Source organism: Macrobrachium rosenbergii, chromosome 9, assembly GCF_040412425.1.
Source record: "Macrobrachium rosenbergii isolate ZJJX-2024 chromosome 9, ASM4041242v1, whole genome shotgun sequence".
Lineage (NCBI taxonomy): Eukaryota > Metazoa > Arthropoda > Malacostraca > Decapoda > Palaemonidae > Macrobrachium > Macrobrachium rosenbergii.
In genome coordinates this window covers 6,732,662-6,745,161 of record NC_089749.1, presented here as the reverse complement: position 1 = coordinate 6,745,161, position 12,500 = coordinate 6,732,662, and the positions used below count along the sequence as shown (strand labels likewise).

Below are 12,500 nucleotides of genomic sequence, written 5' to 3'. Positions count from 1 at the left end.
AAGAGTTCTCCCAAAACAGGCCCGTCAGAGGCGATAGTTTTATTATTATTATTATTATTATTATTATTATTATTATTATTATTATTATTATTATTATTATTATTATTATTATTATTGTAGATTTGTTTCTCCATTCCAAGGATCATGCTGCTATTATTATTATTATTATTATTATTATTATTATTATTATTATTATTATTATTATTATTATTCAGAAAATGCAACTTATTCGTATGGAACAAAACAATAAATAGGTAAAAAATATACGTACTTTATTCAAATACAGGGATAATTGCTTTAGGATAGTAATGCATCGCATCTTCGCTTGAACTTCTGAGGTTCCAATTGCACGACGTCCCCAGGGAGACTGACTGACTGTTTCACAGTCCAACGGTGTGAGGAATAAAGGACCTCTGGAACTGAGAAATTCGACAACAAGTTACATTTACTGTTTACTGGTGCTCTTGTTGTTTAGCAAACCTAGTCGCTCTCGGCAGATAAAGGAGACCAATGATCAATAGTGAATGTGAAAGAGCTCTGTTAAAATACAACTCCTGAAAAATTGACAAACAAGAGACCATCCGTCGATGGTCCAAGTCATAACTTTAGCTTTCAAGAGGCAGACAAGGGACTTTTCCTTGCATTTCAATACATTTTTATCTGTTTATTAATCTGTTAATTTACTTTTTTTCTTTTTTTATATTCTTTGGAAGCTTGAATTTCAAGTCAGTGGCCCCATTGGTGATCTTGTTTCGTATGAATAATAATAATAATAATAATAATAATAATAATAATAATAATAATAATAATAATAATAATAATAACAATAACAGAAATTGGGCTAGGAAGCCAGAAAGGGATAAGCCATGTTTAGATGTCTCCGGTGAATAATTAGGCCTTGCTATGCAAATGGAAGTAATTAATGCTAATGAGGCGTTAAGCAATGATTTGATAACGATAGGACCTCACGACGGTAGGTGGTGTTCTACTTTTCTAGGAAGCAATTAGGGAGTTTATTGAAGCGTGACTCGATATGTGGGGGATATTTTGAATCTAAGTAGACGTTAGACGTTTTTGTAGAAAAAATAGATATTTGATGTTTTTATACAAAAGTATTGACGTTGGGTTTGTTCTAGTAATCTAAATTTCTTTGTAATTTCGTAGAAATTCTGAAAACTGTTCACCTACAATACATGGTACATTATATATTATACATAAAATATACATATATGTGTGTACATGTATATTATATATATATATATATATATATATATATATATATATATATATATATATATATATATATATATATATATATATATATATGAGTGTGTGTGTGTGTGTGTGTGTGTGTGTGTGTGAGAGAGAGAGAGAGAGAGAGAGAGAGAGAGAGAGAGAGAGAAAAGGTATGTTATGCATTTGTTATTTGTGAAAATTAATTTCATTAAACCACAAGAATTTATAATCTATTGTAACTTTCCCGAGCTCCTGAAGATTTTAATCATCATTCTGGAGATTATCGCAAACTTCAGAATAAAAATTGTGCTATCTCAATCTCCTCTTCACTTGTCCCTACATTAAAAATTTATATTACTAAATTTTTATTTCTTTAATTTCAACTACGTTCCCTGAGCTGTTTTTAAGGTAGGTCAAGCCAAAGATGAGTCATTTCATTATCAAGCTGACTGTGTCAGTCCAGTTATAATCCAGTGTGAATCTAATTGTGTTCGTATAATGATTGTAATGTCAACATCACAATCTTCCTTTGATATGCTAATTCAGTGAAGTTATGTGTACTTCACCTCCAGTTGTTTATCTTTGTAGTCATTATAAATATTTAGCCTTCTTGTTACTTCATCCACTCCATTCCTTGAACATCAAGGAACTGATGACGTCACTCTCAGCTCCTGAAGCTCTCGACACACTCCAAAGGGGGTCGAATCCCCCCACCCCTCCCTCCCCCTCCCCCGGCCCCCTCCAAAAGGCAGGAAAGGAGTCGAGTACCCCAAATACACAAGGCATTATGTAGGATAATTAGTGCCAACCGAGTGTCAAAGGGTCGTTAGGAATCGGCCCATCTCGAAAAAAATAAAAATGCAAATTTCTCTCGGGTCGTCTCTTTCACGGCGTCTTCCTTTTCTGGAGTTTTCTTGTCTTTTCTGGATCCTTCTCCTCCTGCTTCTACTCTTCCTCCTACTCTTCTTCCTCTTCTTCTTCTACTTCTTCTTCTTCTTCTTCCTCAAAAGCTGCTGGTGCCCTCATTTTCTCTTGGGTCGTCTCTTATCCTTCTTCGCCTCTCTCTCAGGCGTTTTTCTGTCGTTTTTAAGTCCTCCTCCTCCTCCTCCTCCTCCTCCTCCTCCTCCTCCTCCTCCTCCTCCTCCTCCTCCTCCTCCTCCTCCTCCTCCTCATCATCATCATCATCATCATCATCATCATCATCATCATATTCTTCTTTTTCTTCTTCTTCTTCCTCAAAAGCTTCGTTTTTTTGTCGTTTCTAAATCTTCCTCCTCCTCCTCCTCCTCCTCCTCCTCCTCCTCCTCCTCCTCCTCCTCCTCCTCCTCCTCCTCCTCCTCCTACTCTTCTTCTTCCTCAGAAGCTTCTTTTTTTGTCGTTTCTAAATCCTCCTCCTCCTCTTCTTCTTCCTACTGTTCTTCTTCTTCTTCCTCCTCCTCCTCCTCTTTCTCCTCCTCCTCCTCTTCTTCCTCTTCCTGAAAAGCCTGCTGCTGGCCCCAGGGGTCATTCCAAGGCCCTTTCCCTCTGATCGATATCTCTGAACTTTGTTCTCTCGCCCTCGGCCGTGAAAAGTAGGTAATTATTGCACGGCTGCCGCTACTTCGCTTCGTCGTGCTCTCTGGCGTGTCTTTCTGTCGTGTCTGTTTGTGTGTTTGGGTGTGTGTGTTTGTGTGTTTGTGTGTCTGGGTTTGTGTCTGTTGGCTGGGTCTGTTGTCTGGGTGTGGGTGTGGTTGTGGGTATATGCCTTGTTGCTTTCATCTCTCTCTCTCTCTCTCTGTCAGTAATATATTCCTTATTAAATCTCTCTCTCTCTCTCTCTCTCTCTCTCTCTCTCTCTCTCTCTCTCTCTCTCTCTCTCTCTCTCTCTCTCTCTCCTTATATATGTCATATTAAATCTCTTTTTTTTTCTCCATATATATATGCCTTGTTAAATCTCTCTCTCTCTCTCTCTCTCTCTCTCTCTCTCTCTCTCTCTCTCTCTCTCTCTCTCTCTCTCTCTCTCTCCTCTTATATATGTCATATTAAATATCTTTTTTTTCCTCTCCATATATATATGCCTTGTTAAATCCTCTCTCTCTCTCTCTCTCTCTCTCTCTCTCTGTCAGTAATATATTCCTTATTAAATATCTCTCTCTCTCTCTCTCTCTCTCTCTCTCTCTCTCTCTCTCCTCTTATATATGTCATATTAAATATCTCTTTTTTTTCCTCTCCATATATATATGCCTTGTTAAATCCTCTCTCTCTCTCTCTCTCTCTCTCTCTCTCTCTCTCTCTCTCTCTCTCTCTCTCTCTCTCTCTCTCACCTGTCTATTCGTCAATCATCTTCCCATCCCCCACAAAAAAAACAAACTGTTGTTTCCCCCTTCGAGTCTTAACAACAAAAAAACAACAACAATTCTTATCAACATAAATGAAACACGTAAACTTTCGCCCGGGGGGAAATGTCCGCTTTTTGAAAGTTTCCTCAGTCCGTTTCAAGTTTCAAGTTTCAGTTTCTTTCTCCGTTTCGACTTTTCGGGGCGATTCTCGTCGTTGGCAACTTCTTTCAACTTCTCTCTCTCTTGCTCTCTCACTCTTGAACTTCCGTCGAACTTCAAAATAAAGAATTCATAAAAAAGGAAAAAGAAAAAAGATGTTTGTTTTCTCGACTGGAGAAGTATTGAGTACTTTCGGTCGTGTCAAGATCTCGTTTAGTTTGTTTTCTCTCAGTTTTAATTGGTTTTCTCTCAGTTTTAATTGGTTTTCTCTCAGTTTTAATTGGTTTTTCTCTCAGTTGTACTTGGTTTTGCTAACTGTTTCTTAGTTTTCTCTCAGTTTTACTTGGTTTTGCTAATTTTTCATGGGTTTTCTCTCAGTTTTACTTTTTCTCTCAGTTTTACTTTTTCTCTCATTTCTCATTAGTTTTCTCTCAGTTTTATTTTGTTTTCTTTCAGTTTTCATTGGTTTTATCTCAGTTTTGCTTGGTTGTCCCTCAGTCGTACTTGGTTTTCTCTCAGTAGTACATTGATTCCTCTCAGTTATCTTTGTTTTCTCTCAGTTTTACTTTGATTTCTCTCAGTTATCTTTGTTTTCTCTCAGTTTTACTTTGTTTTCTCTCAGTTATCTTTGTTTTCTCTCAGTTTTACTTTGATTTCTCTCAGTTATCTTTGTTTTCTCTCAGTTTTACTTTGATTTCTCTCAGTTTTACTTTGTTTTCTCTCAGTTTTTTTATTTCTCTCAGTTTTACTTTGATTTCTCTCATTTTTAATTAGTTTTCCCTGAGCTATCTTTGGTTTTCCCTCAGTTTTCATTGGTTTTCTCTCAGTTTTACTTTGTGTCTCTCGGTTTTACTTTGATTTCTCTCAGTTATTTTTGTTTTTCTCTCATTTTACTTGGCTTTCTCTCATTTTTAATTGGTTTTCCCCGAGCTTTCTTTGGTTGTCTTCAGCTACAGATGGCAAACTATAGTAAAACATGTCATAAACATGTCGGTGACATATCGCACACACATCACAGACATGTTGAATACAAATTAACAACTTACTGGGAGATCTAACAAGTGCTTCATACAATTACCCAGCATCACCCAAAAGCCTCTTTCTCTTATTACGGCCGTTGACTTGTTTTCAACATGTTTGTGACATGTGTGCAACATGTATACAACATGTATGCAACATGTATACAACATGTATGCAACATGTATACAACATGTATGCAACATGTCTACAACATGTTTACAACCTTTTTCTTGAGTGTGGACGCGCTCTTACATTATAGATAACATGAAAATAGTCAATGTTTTGATGTAGTTTTCCCTCTTTGCTCGTCACACAAGGCCTCGCAGAGACCCTGCGAAAACTCAAGCAAGGTTTTTCTGGATTCGAGACAAGGAGATTGCTTTCCTCCAGTTGCAGTGGAAGTTGTAAATGGAGACTTGAAACTTGTTGCGTGACCAAGAAACAGAGGGACGCTCGCAGTGAGTTTTTTGGATTAGCAAAGGAATTTGGAATGACAAGAGAGAGAGAGAGAGAGAAAGAAATTAATAAATAGACAGAAATAGATAGATAGATAGGTGGATAGATAGCCAGGAAATGGAGAGAGAGAGAGAGAGAGAGAGAGAGAGAGAGAGAGAGAGAGAAGTAATTAAATAGACAGAGATAGATAAGATAGATAAATAGATAGATAGATAGCCAGAAAATGGGGGGGAGAGAGAGAGAGAGAGAGAAGTAATTAAATAGACCGAAATAGATCAAATAGATAGGCAGAAAAATGTGCAGAGAGAGAGAGAGAGAGAGATTTGAAAAATTGAAATACAATCCCGGTTTAGTATAAAGGATTGCATATTCTGGCACTAAACTCCTAAAGGAAAAAATTTTAAGTTCTGTAATGACAGAATTTCCCAGAATTTGTTTCAAAAGGAAAAATGTTTAAGTTCTGCAGTGAGAGAATTTTCCTATAATTATTTCGTAGAGGAAATTGTTTAAGGTTTATGATGACAGAATTTCCCCAGAATTATTTTCAAAAGGAAAAATATTAAATAGGTCGTGCTGAGAGAATTTTCATAGAATTATTTTCAAAAGCAAATATGTTTAGGGTCGCAGTAACGGGCTTTTCTTTGAATTATTTTAATAAGTAAAATGTTCAAGGTCGTGATTACAGATTTTCCATAGAATTGTATTTAAAGTAAAAAAATATTCAAGGTCTACGGTGGCAGAATTTTCCCAGAAAAAGATAACTTTTCCCCATAAAGGCAGAATCTATTCTGGCCCAAGAGATAGAACCTTAGGTGATCAAAAACAAATCAAGGACTGGAACGGAAAATATTCTTCGAAAAAGTCAGGGAAATTACTTCAGAGATTTGTGGTGCCAAATGACAAAATGGGAGACATTGCCTTCAAAAACTGCAGAGAAATTAACTTAGAGGTTTGCGGTTCCTGGGGAGACATTGCCTTCAAAAACTGCAAAGAAATTAACCTAGATTTTGGGTTGCAAATGACAAAAGGGGGTGACGCAGTGGTTTGTTTACTCTTCAATCAGTGCTGCGTTTGGGCGTAAAGGGTGTGGTACCACCAGCAGCGGCAAGGTATAGATTTCGAAAGGGTAGGGGGGAGGGGGCCACGATTGACATAGTCTATGCCTGAATCGGCCTGTCAGCAGTTCCCCTTGAAGCACTCTGGGAAAACTTGACTGGAAAATCACCCTTTGGGATTCCTGCTGTACGTGAATCTATTTTATTTTGATATTTGCATTGCTTAGTAGGTTTTGACACAAGAGGGCCCTCTTAGTAAGGTACAACAGCCAGGTGTGTGAATTGTACCTGTACAATATGCAGTTCCATATTATTCAGGATTGAAGGACGAATTTTTCCAGCCATGCAAGTAACGTCAGAGGGATGAATTATCAAGAATTTGTGTTTCGAATTTTACAGTATTCGAGTAAAACATTTTAAAACCGTCGATTCCACTAATGACCGACCTTGTATTGTCCATCGTTTTGACCTTATCATTCCAATAGACACATTAAAAACATGGACAGTATATTTTTTCAGTTCTAATTCCTTGGGTATTTGTGCTGTGTATATCAAGAGTTCAAGCGAGACATCTGAAAACTATCAATTCCACTGACAACAGATCTTGCGTTTTCCATAAGTTTGACCTTATTCCTGGAAGCTGATGGTCAGCTCAGTGGCCTGGTTAGACTATTTTAATAATAATAATAATAATAATAATAATAATAATAATAATAATAATAATAATAATAATAATAATAATTCCTTCAGCTGTCAAAACATCCCAATATACATTAAAAACACGGGCAGGTATTTTAGAAATAGTTATAATCTTCCAAGTTACAAAGGATCCCGTGTCTATGTCATACTCAAGGTGAAGGGTGCATAATATTTATAACTTCAGGATTCGATCTCTCTCTCTCTCTCTCTCTCTCTCTCTCTCTCTCTCTCTCTCTCTCTCTCTCTCTCTCTCTCCTCCTCTTGACAGGCAAATGGTCCCATTATGGCTATTATCGTGTTTGCGCTGAGGAAGGAGAGGAATTTTTTTTCCTCTTGTTAGAGACCCTGAATTTCCTCATACCCCTCCCCCTCCCCACTCTTACTTTTAGAGGGTGAAGTAACTATAAACAAACCCAGGTACTAGTGTCCTGGCGTGGGACGTATCGTCCGTGTGGTTTTATATATACATACATATATATATATATATATACATATATATATATATATATATATATATATATATATATATATACATATATATATCAGGTAATATATCAATCATTTTGATATACTGGATTCCATATACTTTTTCATTCCATCCATGGGAATGAAGATAGTTTAAGCAGAGCTATTCAAAAACAGTGAAGTGTCAATCAAATTATGTCTCTATTCTCTTGCCCTCTATTCATTGCCATAACGGGTAATTTATCAATCTCTTTTCATATACTGGATTTCAGACGCGTTTTCATCCCATCCATAAACGAAATGGATACTCACACTGAACACAGACACAGAGAAATAGTGTATCTCTTCCCCTCACCCCCACTATTTCAAGCTTGAAAAGTTTCTCCCTCATCTGGCCGAGTTGGGCAGCAATCTGTACCCGAATGCTGGGTGGGTACAGAGTCCTCTTTCAAAGAGAGAGAGAGAGAGAGATGAAATCAAGTACTTGGAGGAACTTCTTGACAATTTTTTTTTTCCATTCCTCAGGGTGATATTCAATTATATTCATCAAATGGCAACTTTATCATCAGCCTTTATATCTCTCCTTTATCATTTTATTCCTTGTCCTTCCTTCTTCCTAACTCTATTATCCTCTTAGTAACCATCATCATCATCATCATCATCTTTTCACCACCAGCAATAGCACCATACTCATCGCCACTTGCAGATTGTGATTTTTATTTGTTTACTCTTGTTTTGAAGCCTGAATACTTCCCCAGCTAGAAAAGGGCAAAGATTTCTGTTATTGGAACCGTACTAAAGTGAGGAGATAGTAATATTTGTTTATCTTCTTCTGAAGACTTTATACTTCCCTCAGCTAGAAAAAGGCAAAGGATTTCTGTTATTGGAACCGTACTAAAGTGAGGAGATAATTATTTGTTTACACTCCTTTTGAAGACTTTATGCTTCCCTCAGCTAGTAAAAGGCAAAGGATTTCTGTTATTGGAACCGTACTAACGCAAGGGGATAATTATTTGTTTACACTTCTTTTGAAGACTTTATGCTTCCCTCAGCTAGGAAAAGGCAAAGGATTTCTGTTGTTGGAACCGTACTTATGTGAGGAGTTATAACTTAACCATTTGTCTTTGGTCAGTGGGTGAGTTGAGCATCCATTGCAAACACAACTGATTCGTTGAGTCATCAAACTTGTGGATGTTCCCGAGCTGAAGATAATCAGAAGGGAACGAGTTTGTCTCATGGCTTTGGGAAACTGTTGATTCTCTCTCTCTCTCTCTCTCTCTCTCTCTCTCTCTCTCTCTCTCTCTCTCTCACTTGGTTACACTGGACTGCAGTGTATTTGGGAGAGTGATGTGCAAACTTCCCTCTTAGGCTATTTGTGAGAATGACCGAATTAAAGGTTCTCAGGAAAGTGGGGTTTCTCTGTAGTTTTCTCCTTCTTGTAATGTTCTGTTGGCAGTCGGTTTCCTGGCCACCTTCTTCGGTGAATGACGCTGCATCTCTCTCTCTCTCTCTCTCTCTCTCTCTCTCTCTCTCTCTGTTTTTCTTTTTCTTTCTGTTTTTCCTCAATCTCTCTATTTCTCTTTTTCTCTCTCTCTCTTACTCTATTCATCGTCTGAATAATAATAATAATAATAATAATAATAATAATAATAATAATAATAATAATAATAATAATTTTTGGAAGCTTGAATTTCAAGTGAATGGCCCCTGTGGTGGGCTTGTTCTATATGAACAGGGTTCTTCTTCTGAATAATAATAATAATAATAATAATAATAATAATAATAATAATAATAATAAACGTTTGCAGAAGATGCTTCTGTGTTAATTATTATTAAAGAAAGGGTAGTTAGTTATTTTAACTATAAGTAAGATAATTGTTGGTTCTGTTTATTTTATTTTATTTATTTATTTTATTATTTATTCATTTTGCTTTTTAGAAGAACTAATTGGTCTTTGTGTTATGCTGAGTATACATAAATATATATATATATATACATAAACATATAAATGTATATATATATATGTATATATATGTATATATATATGTATGTTTATATATTGCAAAACTAATCTTCGTAGTACCTTACATTACCTTTCAAAAGTCTTTATATATCCTTTTTTTTAATTTTCGTGTCAAGATCTCTTACTAAACGTCCACCCAAAGAAAATAAAATAAAAATTTGTGAGACTTGAGCAAAAGTATAGTATTCTTAGGAGAGGGAGCGCTGGCCGAATCTCCCTCATTCTCTCCCTCAATATCTCCCTCAAAATTGCCCTCATTCTCTCCCTCAAAATCCTCCTCACTGCCTCCCTCATTTTCTCCCTCAAAAGCTCTCTCTCTCTCTCTCTCTCTCTCTCTCTCTCTCTCTCTCTCTGTTTGGTAGCACCTGTTAGGTCTCTTGTCTCACACTCTCTCATATGTACAGGTAAAAAAAAAAGCCTGAAATAATCATTATTCCATAGTATTATTATGAATATTAAGAAAGAGAGAGAGAGAGAGAGAGAGAGAGAGAGAGAGAGAGAGAAGGCAGTACAACGGGTCACTGGCTACACACACACACACACACACACACACACACACACACACACACACACACACAAAAACTCCAAAGAGTTTCCTTTCCCTTTATATTAAAACACTGGGGCCAAGGGTTTTGCCAGGCGGGAGACAAAAAAAAAATAAATAAATAAAAAACTTTTGTGGGGAAACAAAGATTGATGACTGCCTGTGTACGTGAGCACAATGGATTTTTTTGAGGTACCTCCAAGTATAGAGAAAAGAGTTGGGCGATACTTCCAAGGATGTGTATATATATATATTATATATATATATATATATATATATATATATATATATATATATATATACTATGTATATAATAATATGCATAAGTATATACATGCATATATATTACATATATAATTGAGTGCATAAAAAGTTTGAGAGAGAGAGAGAGAGAGAGAGAGAGAGAGAGAGAGAGAGAGAGAGAGAGAGAGAGAACCAGCATATCTGCCTTTCTATAATCTCTATATGTTTTTGCCTTTATGTTGAGAGAGAGAGCGAGAGAGAGAGAGAGAGAGAGAGAGACCGTGAAACAGATCACTCCTCATGCTTTATTATCGTCTGCCAAATCCACACAAACTTTGAGATTCTTAAAGAATTTGTCGCAATGGCTGTGATGTTTACATTCCTAAGTCTGATTAAAAATACTGCTTTTGTAAATAAGGGTTTTTTTTTCGGTCTAAACTGACGCTGCTATTTAACTTTGAAAAGGTTAGAATCCTTTGAAAAATTATTATAAAATATAGATTATTTTTTATTTTTAATATTCGTTGTTTGGCTTCTCATTCTTTTTCTTAATATTTGCCTTATTTTTCCTGATTATTTTTTGTTTGGTTAATTTAGGTCAAATGATTTTAGGTGTGGGAGCAAACGAGAGAGAGAGAGAGAGAGAGAGAGAGAGAGAGAGAGAGAGAGAGAGAGAGAGAGAGAATCTGTTATATCCTATCACCAAAATGTCTCCTTTATAAGTTTGAGTAAGAGAGAGAGAGAGAGAGAGAGAGAGAGAGAGAGAGAGAGACTCTGCTATCTCCAATCACCAACAATATCTCCTTTATTGTTTTTGATAAGTTTGGGTACGAGAGAGAGAGAGAGAGAGAGAGAGAGAGAGAGAGAGAGAGAGAGAGAGAGAGAGAGAGAGAGAGAGAGAGAGAGAGAGAGAAAGCATCTCCTACAAAATACAACCCTTTCATGTATATCTCGCCCTCGTGCATATAACCCCCGGGCTATCACGTGTTCCTTTGGTTGAGGCGGGGGGGCGGAATACGGGGTTTGGGGGGACCTTCCTTTCACTAAATTTCAACCCCTTGACGGATACAAACATCTCCTGACTTTCAATTCATGAACCTTTCTCTCCCTTGTGTCAACAGTTCAGCTTATGCATACCTCTCTCTCTCTCTCTCTCTCTCTCTCTCTCTCTCTCTCTCTCAACAGTCTTCTTGATAAACATTCCGCTTCGTAGCACTTTGGTGTTTATTTTCGGTCAACGGAGTTTTGTTTGTGGCCTGGTTTTTTTTTTTTTCTGTAATGGGAAACGCTTTGAAAATGTATTGGCGAATGTTTTTTTTTTTTATCATTTGCGTATGTGGAAATGTTTTTATGACTGCTATATAGTATTTTAATCAGTATATTTTGATCATTTGTGTAAATGAAAATGTTTATGGAACTGCTTTATAGTATATTAATAAGTATATTTGGATCATTTGTACAAGTGAAAATGTTTTTGGGACTGCTATATAGTATGTTGAAAAATATATTTTGATGACTTGTATAAGTGAAAATGTTTTTAGGATTGATATATATATTAGCAAATGTATTTTGATCATTCGCATATGTGAAAATGTTTTTGGAACCCCTATATAGTGTATTGACAAATATATTTTGATGACTTGTATATGTGGAAATGTTTTTGGAACCCCTATATAGTGTATTGACAAATATATTTTGATGACTTGCATATGTGGAAATGTTTTTGGGACCCCTATATAGTATATTGACAAATATATTTTGATGACTTGCATATGTGGAAATGTTTTTGGGACTACTGTGTAGTATATTGACAAATATATTTTGACGTCTTGTATAAGTCGAAATGTTTTTGGGCCTGCCATAAATACTTTCCCCACTCAGCTATCAATGTTTCTACTTCATATGGATTCCAGGTAGCTCTTGCAATGTTTCCCTGAATATAACTTCAGTGTTTATGTCTATAGTTGAAAATTCAAAATAATTAACTATATCTTGAGAGAATGATGAAATAAATAAATTATCTTTACTTCCAGGTAAGAAAAAGTGATTTGGCCATTCCTCAGTGAGTATAATTATTTTAAGTGTTTTTATTTTCATTTTGTGTAAAAGACAAGTTCTTGTTGGTCAAATCTTGCTAGGGAGGTGAAGTTCAGTTCTCTTATTGAACTGTCAATTCTGAAAGTATTAATTATTATATTTCCACATGAATATATATAGTATATACGTATATATATATACATATGTATATATATATATGATGATTTTTTGTGTGTGTATATATA

General features: G+C 35.9%; 1 protein-coding gene across 1 annotated transcript in view; it reads left to right on the top strand.

Moving 5' to 3' along the window:
* Nucleotides 1–12,500, top strand: part of LOC136841382 (calsenilin) — a 412,775-nt gene that overhangs the window by 181,945 nt on the left and 218,330 nt on the right. The gene's annotated exons all lie outside the window — the stretch shown is intronic.